The 24,415-nt window shown below is 49.4% G+C and overlaps 1 non-coding gene across 1 annotated transcript; it reads right to left on the bottom strand.

The window, feature by feature from the left end:
* Positions 1 to 12,595: 12,595 nt before the first annotated feature.
* LOC133764926 (U6 spliceosomal RNA) lies at positions 12,596 to 12,699 on the bottom strand. The gene has a single exon (XR_009866495.1). It is a non-coding gene; the product is annotated as a U6 spliceosomal RNA (small nuclear RNA).
* Between the last annotated feature and the right edge of the window lie 11,716 nt (positions 12,700 to 24,415).

Genomic DNA, 24,415 nt, shown 5'->3' with positions numbered 1-24,415 from the left:
ATGCGACCATCTTACAGAGAAAGAACCCAAGGGTTGGCTATTGAACTTGTCCATGGTCAATCAGCCAGTCAACCACAGGTGTCAGAATCAAATTCATTTTTTTTTTCTGAACCCATTTTTGTCTAACTTCAAAATCAAGACTTTAAACTACTCTGCTAATTTGTTGTTCCGTCTGTAGAGATTTTGAAGTCCAGCAGACCTCTGACACTCACTGAGCTGGCCAGAGTTTTCTCAGGAGCTAGGGGTGGGGTAGGGGGATTGGAGTCTGCAGGAGTGAGTACCAGTATGGCCGTCTGCAGGTTTCTGGGGGGAAACCAGGGTTCAGGGAGATGAGTAGGGGCCACTGGCATGCATATAACTGATACAAGGGGTTGTAGGACATGCCGTGTTCTGTGAGAAACAAGGCAGTGCTTGGAAAATGCACAGAGGGAGGAGGGAATGAGCTTGGCATTTTCCTCCAGTTTCTCTTTCTCCCTTGCCAGGAGGCTGTGCAGGTCTCAGAAACCTGGCTAGTGTGTGGAAGGCTCACCAAGCTTCCAGTCACCTCTGACTCAGTTCTCAGAGGCTCTGGAGTCCTGCTGTGGAGCAAGTTATCATCTTGACCCTTAAATGCTTGGGTGCAAAGGATAAATTATTTCCAGAAATATGATGCTGAGAGTTAAGAGAAGTCACAGTATACATTATTAGTTATCTATTGCTGTATAGTAGATCCTCTTGAAATTTAGGTTAAAACATTCACTCTTGGGGCTGGCAGATTAAACCACTGCCTGCAGTGCCAGGATCCCATATAGGTGCCAGTTTGAGTCTTGGCTGCTCTACTTCCAATCCAGCTCCCTGCTAATGCTCCTGGGAAAGCAGAGGAAGGTGGTCTGAGTCCTTAGGCTCTTGCACCCATGTGGGAGTCTTGGAAGAAGCTCCTGGCTCCTGGCTTTGGCTTGGCACAGCCTTGGCTGTTGTAGCCATTTGGGGAGGAAACCAGTGGATGGACAATCTCCCTCTCTATGTCTCTCCCTCTCTTCTCTGTAACTCTGCCTTTCAAATTAAAAAAAAAAAAATCTTAAAAAAAAAAATCCCAAAAACCAAACAAAAAAAATCAACTCTTTAATAGATCATACAACTTCTTAGAGTCTGGAATTCAGGTGTAGTTTAGCTGGGTGAGTCTGGCTGTGGGTCTCATAGCGTGGCAGTCATGATGTCAGCCAGGGCTGTGGTCTCATTTGAAGGCTCGACTGCAGCTGTAGATCTGCTTCCAAGATGGTTTACTCTTATGGCCATTGGCAGGAGGCCATGGCCTGGGTGGCCTTGTGAGGTAGCAACTGATTTTCTCTAGAGTGACTACTGGGGAGAAAGAGAAAGAATTACATTTTTTTTCATAAACTTAGGCCCTGCAGTGATACACCATCATTTACGCCATATTCTATTTGTTGACAGTGACTCAGGAGGTGAATCACTAGGGGAGGAGAACTAATCTATACCTCCTGAGCGGGGGAGTATTGAACAATGTGGGATATATTTTTGAAACCACAACACACAGCATCAACAAAGACTTGGGTGAAAAAAATTGCATGGCTAAATGTGGAGACATGGAGTGGGCAAGAGTTCTCTAGAGAGGGCTGCTGGTGCTAGGCAACCTGCTTGCGTTTAGAACCCAGGGAGCGTGCACTTGCCCCAGTCTCTGATGATTGCTGCCGTCCGGATGACAATGATTCACTCCATTTTCTCTTTGTCTGGAGAAAAATCTCATTCTGTGCAAGCCAAGCTGTTTATGGATCTTTCTATCTATTCACCCATTCATAGGGGACCCAGGGCATGATAACAGCTATTCAAACTGTGGAATGTTAATTAGATGGAAAAATGTACACATCAGCTATCTCCATTTCAACTGAGAAATCTGGCCGAGGTACATAATTTGCTTCAATGTCATCTGTGTCAGGATTTTGAAAGGATGGCAATATATCACTGTGTCAGACAAAAGGCGTGGGATAAAAGGAGAAGGAACTATTCATGGCAACATGGGTTTCAGGATATTAATAAGTGCAAATATTTGCTTCTCTATGGGAGCATTAAAGCTCCCTTCTGATTCCTTGCTTCTCATGCTCAAAGTTATTTGCTCTTTGCTACTGACATTGAAGTAGAATATGAGCTCATCTCTTGGCTCTGAAATGTGCCTTTTACAATGGGCAAGTACAGCAATCTTAGTGCTGACTGATCCCCTTCTGTCTTGGCTGTGACAAAGAAAGTCGATAGTGAGGTGGAGTGATTGATAGCCAGGTGTGATTCAACAGACTGCGAGACAGAGCTCTTAATTGCTCCACTTTGACCCTGCCTCTTTCCCTCTGCTCCTTCCTCTCTCCTCTTCATGGGAGGATCGCTGACCTCAGGAGCAGGTAGGTGCCTGGTGACCCTGAGCTTACAGAGGCACGGCCTCACCTTCGTGCACCTTGCTCCAAAGGCAGCCTCCAGTGTGCCTGTGGAACCCAGCTCAGACATCTCTCACGGGGAAATGGCATCGCCGAGGAGATCGGGATGCTTTCCAATGAGGAGATGATGCGGACTCCCTACAGAGGGGGCAGAGAGAGCCGCCCCAGACTTCTTGTCACTTACAGTGAGCAGGACACACCCGAAGAGGGCATATTTCATGTGACGAGACTCTGTGTGCCACGCAGGTTCCTCTGCACTCATTAGGGAGAGAGTAAACCTTTAATGGCGCACATTCCTGGGTCACAAATACTCCATGGACAGGAGAACCAATACACATTTTCCCATCTCCCTCCTCATTCTCTCATGCACTCCAGGAAGAGGGGAGACATGAGTTTTTAGTTGGGAAGAAAACTTCTTAGGAGTAGCCAGATGGTGTCTGGCTATAGATGTGCCAGGGGAGCAGCTGTGGCAGCCCGAGGGGGAAGACTGCCTCTGTTATTCTGACCCTGGGTGTCATAGGTCCGGGACTCACTCTCTCCCCACCTGGGGGGAGGCAGTGGCTCCTGTGTAAACTTGACAAGAGAAGGAGCCATCCACCCACATTGCTTCTATCTCTTGTCTAAAAGCCAGATCATCAGAGATAATGGGTGTAAAATTACTTTCACGTAGCAGACCCTTGATCAATATCTGTTGAATGAAGGAATGAAAAACTCCAAGACAGTGCAAAGGTGTAGCTGTGTGATTATTGCTCCTTATTATTTGCTGAAATCATGTAGTAAAGCCTGAAAGGGCCCAGGTTCTGTCAGAGTACACTTTCCTGTTCCCTTTATTCCCAATCCAGAGCCAGTGAAAATCTTTTTTTTTTTTTTTAAAGTGAATGACATCCTTGCTGCAAATTTGTTCTAAAAAAGTTTTATTTGAAAGGCAGAGAGAGAGAGACAGAGACCAATAAAGAGAGACCTTCCATATGTTGATTCACTTCCCTGTTGCCTGCCACAGTTGGGGCTGGGCCAGGTTGAAGCCAGGAGCCCAGTATTCAATCTGGGTCTCGCACGTGGATGACAGGAACCCAAGTATTTGAGCCATCACCTGTGCTTCCCAGGGTGTGCATAAACAGGAAGCTAGAACTGGAATCAGCACTGAGATTCAGACCCAGGCACTCCCATATGGAACACAGGTGTATTAAATAGCATCTTACATGTGGAAAGTGAACACATTTTTTACTTGTAGTTCAAATCTTTGCCAGAATTAAATATGTGCAGAGTTTAAAGACTCCACCAGTTCTGCAGGCTTATCAAGGGCAAGAATAGCCCAGAGCTAAGTCCCACTTCCACTCCCAAAGAGGCAAACTTTCTCACCATGTTCAGATCTCCAGCATCTCATCCCCAGCAATGTGTTTGCATTTCTGCCTCGTGGCTGTTGTTTTTAAGGCATTCCTCACCATGGAAAATGAAGTTTTAGCTCCCTGCCTTCCTCTTGTCCCACCAAACATACGTGTTCTTCCCACCTCCCCGTTTTTGTTAGATTGGTATCCAGTGCTTACGATGTTAGGACCGTATTAACTCTTCAGGCCTGAGCCCTTATTGTAAGCTATGATAACCTTTCCCCTTCTGAATAGCCTCTTGGTTTCCCAGGAGTTAATTGCTTCTTGTTTGTGCACATTGGATGGTTCGAGTGTTTATCACCACTCTATCCTCACACCCTGCCAAGGTTGTCTACATTTCCTTGTGCTCACATCAGAGAGGCTATTGATCCATCTTCTTGGGGAGGTATCTTCCATGGCTTTCTAGGTTGCTAGTGGATGGTTGCCTTCCCTGGTCAGTGCCCTGCTATGATCCCGAGGCATCCTCTCAGCAGCCACTTAGGAGCCTTCTTTACCCCTCGCTTGGGCTGGGTCTCCTATTTCATGTAACCTATCCTTCCTCTTTAGTGGTTACTGCCCTAATTTGAGTGGAATGCATCCTCAGTCATTTCCTGAGAAAGGGAGTGTGAGACAGATTTTTTTGAGATCTCACCCATGTGAAGATGTAATTTTGGATGTTCGCTCTTAATTGACAATTTGGCTATGATTTTTAGGTTACAGGTAATTAGCTCTCAGAATTTTGAAAGCATTATTACATTATTCTATTGCTTTTAGCATCATTTTTGAGAAACCTGAAACAATTCTAATTCTTTTTAAAAAAAGATTTATTTATTTGAAAGGCAGAGTGATATAAATGGAGGTAGGGAAGGAGAAAGGAAGAGGGAGAGGGAGAGGGAGAGGGAGAGTGAGAGTGAGAGGGAGAGGGAGAGGGAGAGGGAGAGGGAGAGGGAGAGAGAGAGAGAGAGAATCTTCCATCTGTTGGCAACAGCTAGGACTGGGTCAGGCTGAAGCCAGGATCCTGGAACTCTACCAGGGTTCCCAGGTATGTGGCAGAGGGCCAAATACTTGGGCTATCTCCCATATGGACTGCTGGTGTTGCAGGCAGAGGCTTAATCAGCTGTGCCACAATGCCCAACTCCCATTCTAATTTTTAATTCTGTGTGTCTCACCTATTTCTACCCACTCTGGAAACCTATCAGCCCTTCTCTCTGTCCCTTGTAGTTAAATCCATGTTTATGTGCCTTGGTGTGGGTATTTTCATGCATTTTGCTGGTACTCAGTGGCCCTTTCAACTGGGAAGCTCATTGCCTATAGATCTGTAAAAGTATTTTTGTTGGGGCCAGCACTGTGGTAGGTTAAGCTACTGCCTGAGGTGCTGGTGTCCTACATGGGCACTGGTTTGAGTCCCAGCTGCTCTACTTCTGATCCAGCTCCCTGCTAATGTACCTGGGAAAGCAATGGAAGATGACCCAAGTGCTTGTGCCCTTTTACCCATGTGGGAGACCTGGAAGAAGCTCCTGGCTCCTGGCTTTGAACCAGCCCAGCTCTGGCTGATGCAACCATTTGGGGAGTGAACCAGTGGATGGAAGATCTTTCTCACTGTCTCTCCCTCTCTCTCTCTCTATAACTCTGCCTTTGAAATAAATCTTTTTAAAAAAGTATTTTGGGGGGCCTACGCTGTGGCTCCTTGGTTAATCCTCTGCCTGTGGCGCCGGCATCCCATATGGGTGCCGGTTCTAGTCCCGGTTGCTCCTCTTCCAGTCCAGCTCTCTGCTGTGGCCCAGAAAGGCAGTGGAGGATGGTCCAAGTGCTTGAGCCCTGCACCTGCATGGGAGACCAGGAAGAAGCACCTGGCTCCTGGCTTTAGATTGGCACAGTGCCAGCAGTAGCAGCCATTTGGGGAGTGAACCAATGGAAGGAAGACCTTTCTCTCTCTCTCTCTCTCTCTCTCTCTCTCTCTCTCTTTCTCCCTTTCTCACTGTCTACAACTCTATCTGTCAAATAAATTTAAAAAAAAGTATTGTGGCTTCTGGAATTCATAGCACTGAGATGTTGAACCTACTGAACAGCTCTCTGATTATCTCACCTTTCGTTCTTTCTTTTCTATCATTCTGGGTGATTTCTTTGACCCTTGAAACTTTCTGCTGAATTTCTCATTTGTACTCTCATGTTTTATTTATTTATTTACCAAGTGTTTATTTGAAAGGCAGGGTTGTGGAGGGGAGAGATCTTCATCTGCTGGTTCACTCTCTAAATGGCTGCAAAACCTGGGTTGGGCCAGACTGCAGCCAGGAGCCTGGAGCTCCATCCAGGTCTCCCATGAGGTGGCATGGTCCCAAGCACTTGGTTCATCTTCCTCTGCTTTCCCAGGGGTCACTCCCTGGGAAAATGTTTTCTGCTGTATTAGCAGGGCACTGGACTGGAAGTGGAGCAGCTGGGACTTGAACCAGTGTTCATATGGGATGCTGGCATCATAGGCAGCAGCTTAACCCTTTGTGCTCCTGCTTTCTTGTTTTTCAATTTGCTGGGATGACTCTTTGTTGTCTGAATGTCCTACCCCCCTTTCTAGCATCCTACTCTCGTTTCATGGGTATCGTGTGTTCTTTTAGTTCTCTGAGGATATTGATGTTATTTTAAAATGTTGTCTTCTGTGTCTAGTCTGATGCCTTCTGATTGCTTCCTTCCTCCTCCCCCATCCTTGTTTCTTTCGGTCTCTATCTTTCATGTTGTAGTCCTGTAACCAACAGCTCTGTCCCTGTTCCCAGTCAAATCAAAATAACACGGACAAATGTGGGAGGTGAAGGGAAGAGAACATGTAGCCTGTTGACAGATGAGTGGGTAGCAGACTTCTGGGTCTCAAAGACCAGTGCTCTGTTGGATAAGGCTGTTTTGGGGCTCATAAAGGGACTGTAAGGAAGGGTGTGCAGGTATGACAAAGTCACAAAAGACCTGCAGGTCTCTAGAGTCAGGCACCAAGACTTGCAGCTTGACCAGGTCCTCCTGCTCTGCAAAAGAAGTTGAGATAAGGAAAAGGCCACATGTACCTTAGGATGTGGGCAAGTGGGAACCAGCAGCCCGGCCGGGAGCATCAGCTTCCCTGCTTTACGTTGAAGTAGAGTAGTAAGAATGGTTTGCATAAGTTATTTCATACCTGACCACAGTCCCTGGCAGTCCTCAGATGGGAGACTACAAAGCCCGTAGAGTGCTTGCCAACTGAGGACCTTTCTGTAAGGTGACCCAGTGATGCCATCTGTCGGAGGAAAACCCCAGTGCCAGGGGTTAAAATCTTTCCTCTTGAAACAGCCAGATTTCTCTTATGAATCTGTCCACTCTGCTGTCTGGAAGGCACAGAGCTGGCAGCTGCTGACCCCGGAGCCAGGGCAGGGAGCAAGACCAGAGCTCCAGTATCCTGCGTGAGTGGGTTCACTTGGCTCAGCTGGCTCTGTGGGTCTTTGGTCCAAACACCCCCACCTTGTCCCCTTCAGAAAGTAAACCTCCTGTCGGCCTTGGCTGGGGGCTGGGCAGTCACCTGTGGGCACTGAGTCAGGGACAGGATCTAGGCCTCTAACTACTACTACTACTACTACTACTTCTCCTCCTCCTCCCCTCTCCTCCTCTCCCCTCCTCCTCCTCCTCCTCTCCCCTCCTCCCTCCTCCTCCCCCCATTGTCCTCCCCCTTCCCCCTCCTCCTCCCCCATCATCCTCCCCTTCCTCCTCCTCCCCATCACCCTCCTCCTCCCCCCTCCCCCTCCTCCCCTGTTACCAGTAACAAGTCACTTAACTTTTCTGTGCCTCAGTGTCTTCATCCCTATACCAGGGATAATGTGCTATGGGAATAAATGATGCAATATGTCTAAAGGACATAACACAATGCAACAACAATAATAGTTGTCACAGGTGTGTAAAATGTTTGGAATGCAACCCCTGAACTAGACTGCCTGGTCTGAGTCTCGTGTCCACCACTCACAGCCAGGTGTTTTTGGCTAAGCTCCTGAATCATCTTGGCCTCAGTTTCCTCTTCTGTAAAATGGACATGATACTAGCACCCCCTTTGCAGGTTTGTTGCGAGGATAAAATGAATGAATCCATACATAGCACTTAGCACTCACAATAGCAAGCACTGTGGCTGTTGTACCAGGTCCAGCTGTTTCTCATTCACTTGCTTTTTTCCTGGTACATTCCATCCATCGAGGATTCTGCCCTAACTATACCTCATAGGCCTTGTAGTCATGATGTCCTAGAAAAATGAACTGAACTTGGACCTGCCTGGTTTCAAATTCTGAGTGCTTTAACTTAGCCCAGGCCACTTCATCCTCCTCTGGGAAAAAACCGAGAAGGAGGAACAACTTCTATTTTTTTTTTTTAAAGTTTAATTATTCATCTGTTTGAAAAGCAGAGAGTTGAGATTGAGAGACCTTCCATCTACTGGTTCACTCCCTAAATGGCCATAATAGTCAGGCCATGGCAGACCAAACCCAGGAGCTAGGAACTCAATTCAGGTTGCCTGTGTGGGTGTCAGGGACCCAAGTGCTTGAGCCATCATCAGCTCCCTCCCAGGGCGTGCATTAGCAGGAAGCTGGTTACAAGCAGAGGAGGAACTTGAACTCAGGTGTTCTGTTATAGGATGTGATATGGGATGTGGGCATCCTAGGTGGTGGCTTAACTGTGGCACCACAATGCTGACCCCAGGAAGAGCTGCTTAGGCCGGTACCAACAGTAGCCATCTCAGAGCCGGCAGAGAGCTGGCAGGTGCCATGGGGCTCATACTCTACTCTTCCTATACTCGCATCACAAGGTGGGGTCAGGAGGAGTGCTTGGAGGCGTGTGCGTCTGCCAGCAGCGGGGACTGCTGGACCCTCTCAGAGGTGATGGGAGAGGGAAGCCAGGCTCTTTTGTGGCCATTGCCTGGAGGTCCCAAGCCTGCCCACAGTGTAGTTCAGAGCCCAAACTGCAGGCAGGCAGGGCAGGAGGCTGCAGGCATCACTCAGTGGCCTGATAATTGGATATTTCTATAATGACAAATTACAGCTGTTTCTCTTGTCATCAGTGCGGAAATATTTCCAAAGCAGTGATTTCCCAGGAGGGGCCGTGGTTGTTATCCAGTTAGGATTATGGAAATACTCAGTGCAGGAGATGTGAAGCATGGCTGAATGGAGCCGCGCTTCCGCCCGGCTGGCCTCTGGGTACTCGGTCCTGGTGCTGAGCCTGGAGGGATCAGCCTCCTGTCATAACATTAGCACTCTTCGTCCCACGCACGTGTCACGTCGGCCAGAGCTCCGAGGCTTGCCATTTGTGATTTGGCTTTCATCCTTACCGTTCTTTTAATTTGACCGAAGGATGTTGTCAGATGCAAGTAGCAGTACAGAGTTTGGTCTTTCCCAGCTTGAAAGTTGTTCAGAATTCAAAGGGAAGAGAAATCTTGGAAGCTCGTTCTCGGGCCACTGTCTGATTACCTGAGCCCTGAGGGTCAGACAAGGGAAGAAAGCCACCCAATGTCCAACAGCCGTGGTTCCACAAAACCTAATTCTCCCGGACAGAAATGCAGGCAGGCAGACGGCGACACCCTCGTTCTGGGACAGGTGAGGGCTTCAGGGAAGGACGACGAGCCTGCGGTAGAACAGCATCACATGTCATTTAGCTTTTCTCAGCCTCAGTGTACTCCTCTGTAAAATGGGGCTACTGTGAGGATTTTTGGGTGCTGCTCAGCACACATGTCTTGACCATGGGTTAGCATTAGCTATAAAGAGGGTGTGTTTCGGAGTTCTCAGAGCCCTTTCTGTCCAAGAAACACCATGGGGAGGAAGGCACAAACCTCCAATAGGGCCCAAAGCATCCACTCTGTGTTTGATCTTTTATTCTGGGAAGATCTCCCATCGTGCTCTGTCCTGGCATCCATGCCTTCCCCAGTCTGGCTCAGCTGCTTGCAGGAAAGACATTCTGCCTGTAGGGTGAGACCCACCCAGTTGTGGAGCTGGTCGTGGCTCCATCATCCATTCATCCATCAGTCCAAAGCCCTGGTCCCAGGCACTGAGCACCTGGAGATGAAAGGTGCAAGACCCTTGTCCTCCTGAGCTCAGAATCTGGGGGCAGAGATGGACATGGGTACAGAGCTTGGCCACACGCTGTGGCGATGCTGAAGTGGCTGTGGGGACGAGAAGGGGCTGCAAGGGCCAGCTGTCCAGCAATCAGCATGCTCCTTCCAACCTGGTGGAGCTGGAATGCACAGGGACTACATTCCCAGCCTTCCTTGGGTCTAGTCCTCAGTGATGGAGTGGGAGAGGGATGCCGGCCTGGCAAGTGGAGGCTTTACCTGCTATACCACAGTGCTCCACCTGGCCTTTCCGTGTATTAGCTCCACCTTAACCCTGACTCCGTGAGACACAATGGTATGTCTCCTTTTACAGAGGAGGAAACTGAGCCACGAAGGATTAAGATACAGGCTGGCGCCGTGGCTTAACAGGCTAATCCTCCGCCTTGTGGCGCCGGCACCCCAGGTTCTAGTCCCGGTTGGGGCGCCGGATTCTATCCGGATTGCCCCTCTTCCAGGCCAGCTCTCTGCTATGGCCCGGGAAGGCAGTGCAGGATGGCCCAGGTCCTTGGGCCCTGCACCCGCATGGGAGACCAGGAGAAGCACCTGGCTCCTGGCTTCGGATCAGCGCGATGCGCCTGCTGTAGCAGCCATTGGAGGGTGAACCAACGGCAAAAAGGAAGACCTTTCTTTCTGTCTCTCTCTCACTATCCACTCTGTCTGTCAAAAAAAAAAAAAAAAAAAAAAAAGATTAAGATAAAGTAACAGAGTCAGGATTGGAACCCAGGTGTCTAGTTGGCTCCTAGTCTACCTGCTAGCCTCCGTGCTGTTTCTTGTCTGGCCTATTGTACAGTTAGAATCCTCCCCTGAACCCACGGGCCCACGTAGAACTTCCTGGACATTGATGCCAGCCTAGACTGGACCTGGACATTCAGTGGCCCCAGTCTGAATGCTGAGCTCTGCATTCCTGGTTTTCCTGTTCAAGAATCTGTTCTCTGGTCAGGCTCCAGCCCCAGCTCCAGCCCTGCACGTTCTCAGCTTTCTCCATCGCCCCTCCCGAGCTCCTTCCCACCCCAGAGGTGCAGGGCCTGCAGGATCTGCAGCTGGATGCTCATGGTCAGGACAACTTTGGGGTCCCCCAGGGACCCAGGACAGCAGGACTGCTGCCCAAAGCCACACCGCCAAGAAATATTGAAGGCAAGTCTGTGTGTCTCCAAAACCACATCCTTTTACCACTCTGTCTCCCTAGAACCTCAAGATCAAGCCCAGGGCAGCCCCACTCCTTCTTGGAGATTCAGTTGTGGGATCCCAGACTGCACCCTCAGGGATAGCCCCAGACACCTGGAACACAGCAAGAGGAAGCCGGGCCCAGGCTGGTTGTCCAGGTGAGCCCAGCAGGCTGAGCTGCAGCTCCTGGACTTTGCCAATTTGTTATTTCTTCCCTAAGAACATAGAACAACCCTAACGAGATGCAAAAATCAATGGTTGAGGAAAAGACAAAGCAACTTGCTGAGTACTGTATGAGGGAGGAAAGTGGTTTTAACAGATGTTGACAAATTATTTGGTGTGTGGCCTGTAAAGTGGAGAATAAATGTCTGGCTTTGAGTCATATGTATTTTTTCAGGTTGAAAAGAGGAGCGAGGTAATGGGCCAGGGTGAGAGGCCTGGCTGGCCATGCAATTCCAAGATAATTATTATTCAGTTTATCCCAGTGATTTTTCACTTCTCAGAGACACAGAGAGCAACTGGGGGCTGAGATGGGCTTGCCAGTGATGGAAGGGAGCAATAGAAGTCAATTAGCAGTAATGGCATTGTCGGGAAAAACTCTCAGTCACACAGAGCACACACAGCCAGTGCCTTCCTTGCTATCTCCTTTGTGCCCAGCACCGAGGAGAAAGGCTGGATTATAGGACAGAATGAGCCCTAAAGAGATGAGGGACGGGGCAGGGGCTCCTGGGGTCTGTGGCCTGACTGTGAGGGTCACACCGCGAGTCTGAGTCCCGACAGCCGTTCCTGAGCTGGTGCCACAGCCCGGAGCTGGAGGAGGAGGCCGGGCTGGCCTCACAGCCTTCAAACTCCTGCCCAGGGCTTAAGCAGGTTGAAGGATTTGCCAGTGGCTGGGAACTTGGGTGCCTCGGAGCAAGCTGATAGAACTGGAGTCTCCCCAAGGATCTGCTTGGCTGCCCCCTCCCCACCACTGCCTTCCTGACTTGTTTCTGTTGTTACTCCTGTTCACACTGTGAACAGAGATGCAGGGAGAGAGAGAAAAGAGAGCTTCCATCTGCTGGTTCACTCCCCAAATGCCCACAACACTTGGGGCTGCACCAGGATAAAAACAGGATCCAGGAGCGCAATCCAAGTCTCCCATGTGGGTGGCAGGGACTCACGTACTTGAGCCATCGTCCACTGCTCCCCAGGTGCATTAGCAGGGAGCTGAATCAGAAGCAGAGCAGCCAGAATTTGAACTGGCACTCCAATGGGATGCTGGCGTTTCAAGCAGTGGTTTAACCTGCTGTGCCACAATGCCCACCCCTCATTATCCATTGTGTGCAGTGGTAATTCCCACATTTCAGGAAAGTACTGGGCACATAAAAGGTACTTGGCAGATGGTGATTGAATGAACGAATGATGTGGGACCAGTCTTTAGAGGTCAAACTTTCCACCATGTTTCTTCACACGTGGGAGAGGTAGGATCGGTGTGGGACTTGCCCAAGGAGCGCCAGCCTCTCTGTGCTTTGTCTTTGAATCACAATCTAGTGCTCTTTGTTCTCTCAGTAATTTAAAAAAATAGGGAATTGTTCATGAATTTGCGTATCATCCTTGTGCAGCAGCCATGCTAATCTCTGTGTTGTTCCAGTTTGAGTGTGGGTGCTGCCAAAGCGAGCAGTCTGTAATTTAATGGAGGATAGACATGACCTTCATCAGTGTCTTCTGTGTGCTGGGCGCAGGTTGTATCCGGGCCTCCTCCCTTCCTTACCTGCATACCAGCCCAGTGACCTGCTGGTCCCCTCCCCCTGCTCTCCTCCCTCTCTTCACTGGCTCATGACCAATTCCTTTTGGCCTCAGATCTCAACTGGGCACTCTTCCTGATGACCCAGACGAGGCCCCGTCTCTGCTGGGCCCAAAGCCCTTGGCAGGTTCTGATCCCAACACAGGGAGATCACCCTGCTCGTCATCTGTCTGCTGCTGGGTTGGGTGCTGCTTGAGGGTGGATTGTGTCTGACTGGCTCACTGCTGCTTCAGGGCCAGGAACTGCAGGTGACGTTTTAGAAAGTGCAATGCGTGAATGATGAAGTTATTTTGCTTCTCTGTGCCTCAGTTCCTCCATCAGTACCCGAAGGCTGGCAGTGGTATCTACCTTGCAGGGTTGTTGAGAGGCCCATACCTGGCATGTAATAAGTGCTCATCTACTGACCTCACAGTAATTCTGGGAGGTAGATATTGCTATCCACCTTAGTCCATTCTGTGTTGCTACAACAAGAGATAAAGAAAGAAGTGAACCGCCCTGTCTCAGTCAGATATGGGGGTGCAAGGGCGTCACCTGCTCAGCCCTGTGTGGGCGGGGGGCAGCTCTGGTCACATGACATCATGGCAGATGGCGTCACTGTAGGAGCACACAGGAGAGGGAGTACTCACATGGCAAGCCTGGAAGCAAGAGACCTGGCTCACTCTTTGTAGCCTGTGCTTACAGAGAACCAGCTCATTCTGCGAAACCAGCATGACTCCATCCATGAGTGGCGCCTACAGTGAATCTGCTCCCTTCCACTAGGCACCCCTCATTAAGGTCCCAGCCACATTCATGCCACCACACTGGGGACCAAGCTTGCAGCACATGCACCTTTGGGAGACACACTCAGACATATCCGGACCATAACACTGTCCCTGTTTTTACAGTGGGGAATCTGTGTCCTTTAAAAGTTAAGTGACTTGCGCCGTGGCTTAACAGGCTAATCCTCCGCCTTGTGGCGCCGGCACACCGGGTTCTAGTCCCGGTTGGGGCGCCGGATTCTATCCCGGTTGCCCGTCTTCCAGGCCAGCTCTCTGCTGTGGCCCGAGAGTGCAGTGGAGGATGGCCCAAGTGCTTGGGCCCTGCACCCGCATGGGAGACCAGGAGAAGCACCTGGCTCCTGGCTTCGGATCAGCACAATGCGCTGGCCGCAGCGGCCATTGGAGGGTGAACCAACGGCAAAGGAAGACCTTTCTCTCTCTCTCTCACTATCCACTCTGCCTGTCCAAAAAAAAAAAAAAAAAAAAAAGGTTAAGTGACTTGTCCAAGGCCTTGGTGAGCAGCAGGATTTGAACTCAGATCCATCTGACGCCAAAACTTGAGCCCCTCCTACAGCGTACCCTTAGCTCCCCCTGGCAAGCTTGTGTAGCTTATTTGTTCCACTGGATTTAACAGTAGGCACCAGATACTTTCAAGTTAATTTAGGAGCCAGTGCCTATTCCTGAGAAGCTCCAAGAGTGTTTATTTTAGGCCTTAATTTAAAGATGCTGTGTGCTCTAAGCTCCATTGCCTCTCCCACCCCCATCCTAACCTGCAGTCTGCCCAGCATCTCCTGCCTGTGGACCTGCTCGCTGCCCGGACAGAGCCATGGGTAGGCCAGGGTTTCCCATGGCCTTGGCCCTGTCCTGCAGGTGGTCAAATGTGGGCCCTGGGAGCAGTGTCAGCCTCCAGAGTCTGCTTCCTCAAGACTTTCGGTGCAGGGACACGAAGAGGAAGTCACCTACGCGTCTGTGTTCCCTTACAATAGTGAGGTGTGCTAATCACTTTCATTGTGGGGCGATATAAATAATGAAATTTACATTTCTGATGGCTTCTAAGTGGATAGTTCAGGGGTGTTAGGCATATTCACAGTAGTGACAACTATCACTGCTGTCTTCCCAGAACTTTTACATCGTCCCACGTAGGATCCATGTAATGGCAGCTCCCATGCCCTTTCCCACCCAGTCTCCGGCAGCCACTGTTCTCCATTCTATCTCTGTGCATCTGCCTGCACTCCGTCCCTTATATACGCAGAATTATACAATGTCTGTTCTTTTGTGTTTGGCTTATTTCACTAAGCATAATGTTTCCGCAAATCCTCCACATTAGCACCTACCAGAATGTCACTTGGTTTTAGGGCAAGCTACTGCTCCATTGTGCTACTATGTAGCACATGTACTACTATCCGTTTGAGTACTTGCTTTGAGTACCTGTGGGTGTATATGTACTTGGGAGTAGAATCGCAGGATCATATGGCAATTCTACGTTGAACTTTTTGAGGAACCATCAAATTGCTTCCACAGCCACCACACCATTTTACATTCCCACCAGCAAACCACAAGGGTTCGAATTTCTCCACATCCTCTGCTACATTTGTTAGCCTTCATTTTGTTTTGTTTTGTTTTGTTTTGGATAGTAGTTGTCCCAAAGGGTGTGACATGTATCTTATTGTGGTTTGATTTGCATTGCTAATGATTCACAATGCTGAGTCTCTCTTCATGTGCTGTGGGCCCTCTGTGTGTCATCTTTGGATTCATGTCTATTCAGACTGCGGCCTCCTAGGTCCCTGGTGCAGGCTGCCAGTGGAGGGAGGAGTGGCTTGATGCCACCCACACACTGGCTGGGTAGCTGTGGTTTGGGGTGGTGTCTTCAGGGCTGGGGCTGGCAGGGGCTGGCAGGTGGCTGGGGCCTTCAGGATAAGCTAGCACGTGGTTCACAGGGAAGGGGTGAGGCTCTGAGCCAGAGTCCTTGTGCAGGCAGAGTCTCCAGGGCTGGAGTCCAGGCATGGGGGAGGCGGTGGCCAGGGATGATAAGAAAGGTCAGTTATGAGCCACAGCAGCCGTTCCTGAGGAGGCAATGGATTGTCTGCAACACTGGGAGAGGGTGGAGTGTCTACTCCAACACGTGGCAACCAGGCAAGGCCTGGGCTTCCTCCCCTCGGCAGCTCCTGCCTCTGAGTGCCCCAGAACCCGGGCCGAGCAAATAGCTGTGTCCTCATATCTTGCCCCATCTCCTTCTTCCCCAGCCCCCCTGCATAGCCTCACTGAGTACTGGTGCCCAGCGGTGAGCTGGCCGTGTGTGTGTGTGTGTAGGCGTGCATGTGTGATGTGCTACAGAGGGAGCACTTGTACTCGTCAGTGAGTTGGTGCTTGTTTCTGAGCCCAGGCACAGCAGAAGGAACGCTGAGCTAGGGGTGAAGACGTGTGAGACCTCCCCTGGGATGGCCTCTCACCAGGCGAGGGTGGGATTTACAGTATGAGTGGCTCTCTGCTTCATCAGGGTGAGGTTCTCTCTCTTTCCTTGTGGGACTGGGGCTGCAGGGGACCTGCTCCGAGTCGATCCCCGCTGAGTAGTGTGGTGGCCGCTGTGCACACTGCCTAGGCCCTTGTAGTTTAGTCCTGCTTCTAGCACCAGAAAGCAGCCTCTATTTAGGAATTTAGAAATACAGTGACAAGATGAGCTAAGAAGTGAGCCTATTGTATTCTGTCTACTCAACAGTGAACCAAGCCTTAATTGTCCTTAGGTCAGCCACACACAAGATGAGGCCCCACTCAGAAGGGGCTGTGTGCTAATTGCCAACCCCAGCTCCTCGGGGTAACATTGACCTCCTTAGACAGAAGCCATTTAAACACCATCCAGTTCCCCTGTCACCTGCCTTGTCCTGATTCTGCGGATTCTGCAGAACTATTTCTGCTTCCCATGGCGGTCCGTGGCCTGGACGGCTTCACTCTGTTCATTTCCTTGGTCAAGGTGGACAGAGCATTTGCCCAGAGCTCTCAGCTTTCCTTTTTAGGGGGACCACAATTGAATGCTCAGATTTCCGAGTTTTCATTGCTGCGTTTCTGAGTTTCTAGCTATTTCTGGCCCTACCTGCTACTGCAGAGATGGATGTAATAGGGAGAGTTGGGAGGTCACTATTCTTCAGTTGAAAGGATCGGGACTACGGCAAACAGTCTTAGCTTAGAGCTCATTGAGGCCCCCAGGGCTAAGCCCAGAAGATCAGCTTTCAGCTGTAACAGTGGTCAGTTTCTAGCCCTCACTTCACCCTGCTTGGCCAGGGTGAGCCTCGTTTCCCCATTGCCTGGGTGAGTGTGATGGTTACTTTATGCTCCAACTTGACTGGGCCTCCAGGCTAAGGCTTGTTTCTGAGGATGCCTTTAAGGATGCTTCTGGATGATACTGTATTTGAATTGGTAGACCCAGTAAAGCCGATTGCCCTCTTTCTATACATTAAAGCCTGGGTAGAATACAAAGCAGAGTGAGAAAGAATCCTTTCTGTGTGTCTATGAGCCAGGATATCAGTCATTTGCCTTTGGACTCTAAATTGAGTTGGAAGAAACACCAACCTCTCTCCTGGATGCCAGTTGGCTGACTACAGATCTAGCACTTCTAAGTCTCCATGATTGTGTGAGCCAATTTGTTATAGTGAATCATGTCTCTCTCTCTCTCTCTCTCTCTCTCTCTCTATCTCTATCTCTAGTCCTATCTCTCTCTCTCCCTCTCCCTATCCCTAGTCTTGTTTCTATCTCTATCTCTATCTCTATCTCTAGCCCTAGCCCTAGCTCTATCTCTCTCTATTTCTCTCTCTCTCTCTCTCTTTCTCTCTCTCCCTATCCCTCTCCCTCTCTCTAGCCTTGTTTCTATCTTTATCTCTAACCCTAACCCTAGCCCTATCTCCATCTCTATCCCTATCTCTAGCCTTGTTTCTGGCTCTAGCTCTATGTCTCTCTCTTATTTTGATCTCTCCTATTGGTTCTGTTTCTCTGGAGAACCCAGGGTAATACATTAGGGCTTAGTCAACTGAGCAGAGCAGGCCAGGTAGATGCTCCAATTTGTCTCCCTCCTCCTTTAAATATATAGAACAAGGTTAGGTATTGATTAGAGGGTCCTCTGGCAATAATCTCATTGGGCCATTTTTTTTAATGTTTTATTTTATTCTCATGTCATTTTATTTTATGGGATTGGTTGTTTTTGCAACCACATTCCTGCCTGGCTCTCTGCAGTTATTTTGATCACAGCTGCAGTCCCAGGGTGGTCTCCTCTCCAGGGGGGTCTGGCAGAAAGGGGAGCATATGTCAGAAGGCTGGGGAAATGGGCACAAACCTTTGCTTAATGTTTTACTAGAGTCCATGCAGCAATGCATATAAAGCAAGTCCCATGGTGGGAGAATTCAGAATAAATTACTGCTTGCAATTTCCTGTTTGGCATTGATCTTACAGATTGGGGATTCAAGATGGGAACAACTGGGTATTATTATACCAGGATCTGTGTTGAAGTTTTCACAAATTCCTCATGAATCGTGTGATGTCAGAGACGTGCAGATCCTTAGAGACAAGCCAGTCTGTCTCACAAAATCTTGATGTGGCTCAGAAACCCAGACAGGCCCGGGGTGCCCTAGCAAAGAGGGACACAGTCTTGGCCATGAGATGAGTTCAGCTTCAGCATCCAGAGGCACCGATTCTAACAGGTGCGAGAGATTGTTTGAAGGCAGCCCAAGTCTGTTCTGACTTGTGGAGGGTCACTTCAGAGCCATCGCCTGCCTTTGCCCTCCTCCTTGCTCTTTAATGTGGGTTTATGGCCCAGCCTTGAGGCATTTCCAGTCATGACTCCTTTGGCAGCCAGGGCAACTCTGAGCAGCTGAGAGCTGTCAGGGGAGCGGAAAGTGCCCAGGGCCCGACTAAGCCAGTTACTTAGTGGGACCCTTGGCTGTGTTCTCTTTCAGGAGGTGATAAACCCTGCCCTGCCAATGTCACAGGTGACAGAGCCAGGGCAAAGGAGTTCAGCCAATGGGAAAGAGGCCCTTCTCTTTTGTAACACAGCTCCAGGACCTAACAGGGTTCAGTGCTGAAAGGAAAATGTCTTCAGGTGCCAGCCACCCTCTTGAAATTGTCTCCTAAAATCTCAGTGCCCCTAGGCACCTCCCTGCTGATCCCAAGGCCAACCCTGACGCGGGAGAGCTGGCCAAGCCAGTCTCAGGCAGCCCTAAACAGTGTGTTCTCCAGTGTCCACTCTATTGCAACTTCCTCATGCCCAGTGACTACATCTCACTCTCCTTATATAACCCATAGACTCGTGCCCCTTCTCTGCTACCATGTGACCAACCCCCCGTACCCATAAAACGTAGGGTTTCTTTCTCATGGATTTTGTGGGACAGGAATTTCAGCACAGCACGGCTGCTGCTTCTGGCCCAGGGTCTCTGAGTTCGCAGGTAGATGTCAGCTGGGGCTGCGGGCATCTGACACTTGTACTGGGGCTGGGGATCCACACTTGAGGGGAAGCTGCTGCTGGCCACTGGAGGGGGCCTTAGTTCTGTCTGCCGTGCAGCATGGGTGGCTCATGGCAGCTGCATCCCCCAGAGGAAGAGGTCTGAGAGCCCAAGGCAGAGGCTCCAGTCTCATGCCTCTCTATTGTTCTGGTCACACAGGACCAGCCCTGATTTGATGTGGGAGGGAATTAATTACATGAGGGCAGGAATCCCAGGAGACAAGGGCCATGGAAGACTGGCTACCTCAGTCCACCTGCTGGTTCCTGCTGGTTTACCTCCTTTCCTTGTGAATATATACTCCATGACGTCCTATTGTGTTCCAGCATCAGCTTAAAGCCCTGGACCTTGAATGGATTCCTGCCCAATTCCTCTTGGTAGAGAGGCCTGTGAACAAAATAAGCCTGTTAACTTCCTTGAGCCTGATACGCAATGATGAGACAGACACAGGCTAACCACTGTAGATTCTCCTATTAAGAGGGAAAAAGTGTGTGTGTGTGTGTGGTGTGGTGGGTGGAGGTTGGAGGTGCACAGAGGTCCTTAGCAATTCTAGAATTCTGCTGGTCACAGAAAACAGGCCCACTGCCGGAGAATGGCTGTGCGGGGTGCTTGGCTCCACCCTCTGCGCTCGGGCGGAAGGGATCTGAGCCAACCTTTCTTTTCCAAAAGAAACAGCATTTGCAGCCGAGTAGTTGTTCTGTTTGTTCAGAGACCCATTTGCCTTTTGTGCAGCTCTGTGCCCTGCAGTCCACGTAGGCAATGTCTCAGCACGGTCATCGCGCGGTCTCTAGGAGTCCTCACTTCTCCTGAAAGTCACAGCCACAGACACCCGTGGGCGGACTCCCTTCTGTCTTGAGTTTTCCACAGGGCTGAGTGCCTCTTGTTTCCTGGTGAGTGCCAATGTGGGACTCCTCCTCCAGTTGGAAGCGCCACCTTACGTATCTCTGAGGTCCCAGTAAAAGGGTTTCCATTGGTTCCCGCAGCGTTATCTTTAGACCACGTTTCCCTGGCAGCACGCTGGATTTGTTCTTTGCCCAGAGGCCGTTTTAAGCCTTTAGTACCAGTTTCCATCTAGGAATGAGACATTTTCATTTTCAGACTCAGCAAGTGCTGGCTCCTTTGGTCCCAACAGTTCTGTCTTTAAGATGTCGCCTCTCTTTTCACGTTGTAGTGTAAACAGAAGCCAGGCGCCACCTGTACCGTTCTGCCTGGAGATCTGTGCTGGGACATCTGATTTGTTAGGTACATTTTCTGCTTCCTGTTTTACCACGGAAGATGGTGCTGTTAAATTCCCCTCGCTCTATGTCGGGGACTGCCCCAACCCCTATGTAACCATAGTTTGAGATAGAGCTGTTGACAGTCTATAAAGATTAGATGAGGGCTTAGGGTCGGGCCCTGATTGAATAGGGCTGGCACCCTTGTAAGAGGAGGAGATGCCAGAGCTCTTTCTGCCCCAGAGCGTGCACGGGTGAGAAGGTGGCAGTCTGCGAGCTAGGAAGAGCCCTCACCAGGAGCCAGGTGGAATGGCACTCGGATCATGGACCTTCCAGTCTCTAGTTGGGAAAGAAAAGGAATTTATTCATTGTTCTTGTTATTTGTCTCTGTGACAAAGCAAGTGTTTGAGCCATCTAGTTGGTAGTACTTCTTATGGCAGCCTGAGCAAAACCACACACTAGATGGCAAGGGCCCCCTTTGCTCTGTGGTCTAAGACTATCTCTGTTTTGCTTTTCGTGAAGCCCTCATGGATAGACTTCTTGAGGGTTGGCAGATCCCTCAGTCTCTTCTAGACCCTCCCAACCTCTCCTCTCAATGCCACTGTTCCATTTTTCTTTCTAATTACAGCATCCCCACCCTTCCTGGAACCCTAATCTACACTACTTATCTGTTACTGCTGACGGAAATTCCCAACGTTTATTGGATTAAAGCAATAATAATCATTTACTCTCTCTCTCATGGTTTCTGTGGATCACAAATTTAGGAGCGATATTACTAAGTGGGTCAGGCTCAGGATCTGTTGTGATGGTATAGTCAAATGGTGTCTGTGGGTCATTTTTTTTTTTAAATAAAGATTTGTTTATTTACTTTAAAGTCAGACTTACAAACAGAGAGGGAGACACACACACAGATATCCTCCATCCAGATCATCCCCATTGACCACAATGGCCAAGGTTGGGCCAGGTGGAAGTCAGGAGCTAGGAGCTTCTTCTGGGTCTCCCATGTGGGTGGCAAGGCAAAAGCACTTGGGCCATCTTCTGCTGCTTTTCCCAGGAGCATTAGCAGGGGGCTTGGTTGGAAGTAGAGCAGCTGGTACACCACTGATACTGGGATCTTCTTAGAAGTGTTGTAACTTGTGTGTCTGGTGCCCGGGCTAAGAAGATGGACACAGCCAGGGGTGGGACAGCAGGGCTTCTCAGGTATCTTCTCTCTGGCATCTCTCTAGGTGGCTTCCCCAGCATGGCACTTGCAGGGCCGGCAGACTTCTCATGTGTCCTTGAGAAGGGCTCCCAAGCGTGTGTCCCAAGAGAGCTGAATGCTTTTGATGGCCTAATCTCAGAAGTCACCTAGTGTCATGCCCACTGCGCTTCACTGGTGAGAGCAGTTTCCAGCCCACCCAGATACAAGGAGACTGGATGTAGTCTCCTTGCATTCCTCTTGGCAGGAGGAATGGAACTCACACAGTAGCAAGAGCAGGTCGGAGTGAGACATATGTTATATTTCTGTGTGTATTTATGTTGTATTTTGAAAACTATAATCCTAATATATGTACCCTGCACACAGTGGGTCTTTGGTGAGTGTTTGGTGCTCACTTGATTTGTTTATTGACCTTGTGTTTAATAATAGTAGTTAGATTTCCAGATGCCTTCATTACCAATCCCTTCTCCTCGTTGTAGGTAAGCACAGTTCTCATTTCTCCCAACATACAGGAATTTTGCCCATTTTTGAACTTCTTTAAATGAAGCATAAAAATGCAGTCTTTCTGCCTGGCTTCTCTATCATGCAGAGCGCTTTGTACACATTATCTCAATTCTTGCAGCAATCTTAGGAGATAGTCAGATATTCACATGCTGCCTATATGCTAGCCAAGTGCATTCTGGTTAGCCTGCACATTTTGAGTTTGACTACTTTTAGCAACAAAAGTTGAATGCAATCCTTATTTCTCCTTGCTATTGCATGCCCTTGTGTGAAGTCATTGATTATACTTGCCTGGCCCCTGTAGGCCCTGAGTTTGTTTCCCCTAAGGGGAGCATTGTTGTCTCCAGCTCCTGAGAAAACACAGGGCCATTAGGGCTTAAAGAGTTGGCACAAATTCTCACATCACAGCCCTCCGAGGTGGGATTTGACCACAGTACTGTCCTCCTCCAGTGCGCCTAAATTAGGATCCAAAAAGACAAGTTTGTCCCCAAGTTCTGTTTCTTAGCCTGAAATTCCCTGGGCTTCAGTCCTTTTCTGCAATCTCACTGTCTGCTTTGGCCCATGGACAGGGCAGGGACAGGTACATGGGGCTGAGCTTCTTGGTACCTGGAATTCAGCTTCCTCTCCACCTGAGCCAGCCTCTGATGCTGAGTAGTCTCTGGCTCCCCAGCCGATCCTGCAAGTCCCAAGCACACTGTGTTTCTCACTGCTACATTCTTGCTCACACTGGGTCTTCCTGCCTGGGGTGCCCAACTCTACTCGGTCATCCTTCGTGGTTCAGCCATGCCCCCACCTCCCCTGGCCAGCCAAATGCTTCCCTTTCTTCTCCAGACATGAAGATGCCATTGGAAAACTTTGTGCTGTAATTACCAAATGAGGTATCAGATTGATCCAGAATGATTTTTCAGGAATGTGATTCAAGTAACAGTCCTGTAAAAGGTTAAAAAAAAAAAAAGCAGCTAATTTCACTTATTTAATCTCAGCTAAATGCACCACTGACTTTTTATTGATTCTTGAGTGAGATGAGAGGCATCTGTGCTACCCCTACTGGGGGACAAATGAACAAGCAGTCATAAGTTTATTGCTTGCAGGTATCCCGCTTGCTTCCCACATACCCCATTGGGTTTCAATTCCATCACAGCCAGGATTGCTGCGGCACCCTGGGCTTGACCACACAGCCTAGGTGCTGGGAGAGCAAAGGAGAGGCTGCAGCCCTGGGCTGGGGTGAGTCAGGAACTGGGCTGGGGGTAGAAATGGAGTGGCAGCTGGCTTAGGGGGAACCTAGGAATATTATTAGAGTTCAGAGTTCTTGATTCCAGCCCTTTCTTTCCTCTTTGTTGCATCTCAGACTACTTATTAACTTTTATGGGCTTCAGTTTCCTTAACTGCAAAATGCATATCCTAGGTGACTTTATGAGTTTTTGGACTTGGGATGAATATAATTACCCTCAGCTGGAGAATTGGGTTTTACTTTTCATCCATGCTTTGAAAATTAGCTCAGGAGTTTGAGATGAAGAATTATATTTTCTCCTAGCAGTATTCAGCTAGTCACAGTAGCAGACACCATCTTTTATTAGACATGCACTGTATGCCGACCTTGGCAGGGCCATTGCATGCTTTATCTCGTTTATTCCCATCACAACTGTAGTCATCTCCACTTGACAGATGACAGAGTGACGCTCAGAGAGGGGAGGGGACCTGCTTGCTGTCACATGGTTGACGAGCTGCTGAAATTTGAGCAAATGATTGGTAAAATAATGAGTGGCATGCCTATTTCTTTTTTCTGCTCAGCATCCCCCGCCCCACCCACCCTGTTTGCCTTTTGGAGGCAAATCTGGCCTATTTGGTTAAAGACAAAGTCAATCATAGAACCCTGTGCCCAGGTCCTCAGGCTTGGTCCAAGGAGGTGCCTGTGGTGTAAGATAGGCAAAGGGCTGAAGCCAGGACCTTCTTCCAGTTCTCCCACGTGGGTGCAGGAGCCCAAGCACTTGGGCCATCTTCTGCTGCTTTCGCAGGCACATTAGCAGGGAGCTGGATTGGAAGTAAGGCAGTCAGGGCTTGAACCTGTGCCCATATGGGATGCCAGTGTCACAGTCAGTAGCTTTACCAGCTATACCCAACAATTCATTATTTTTTTTTAAATGATTTATTTACTTATTTGAAAGACAGAATTAATACAGAGAGAAGGAGAGGCAGAGAGAGAGAGAGAGAGAGAGGTCTTCCATCTGCTGTTTCACTCCCCAGTTGGCTGCAGGTAGGGGGAGCTGGGCTGATCCAAAGCCAGGAGCCAGGAGCTTCTTTCAGGTCTCCCTTGTGGGTGCAGGGGCCCAAGGACTTGGGCCATATCTCACTGCTTTCCCAGGCCATAGCAGGGAACTAGATCAAAAGTGGAGCAGTCAGGTCTCAAACCAGTGCCTATATGGGATGCTGGCGCTGCAGGCT

This window comes from Lepus europaeus, chromosome 7 (assembly GCF_033115175.1).
Source record: "Lepus europaeus isolate LE1 chromosome 7, mLepTim1.pri, whole genome shotgun sequence".
Lineage (NCBI taxonomy): Eukaryota > Metazoa > Chordata > Mammalia > Lagomorpha > Leporidae > Lepus > Lepus europaeus.
Note: the sequence above shows the minus strand (reverse complement) of the source record. Positions and strands in the feature narration are given on the sequence as shown.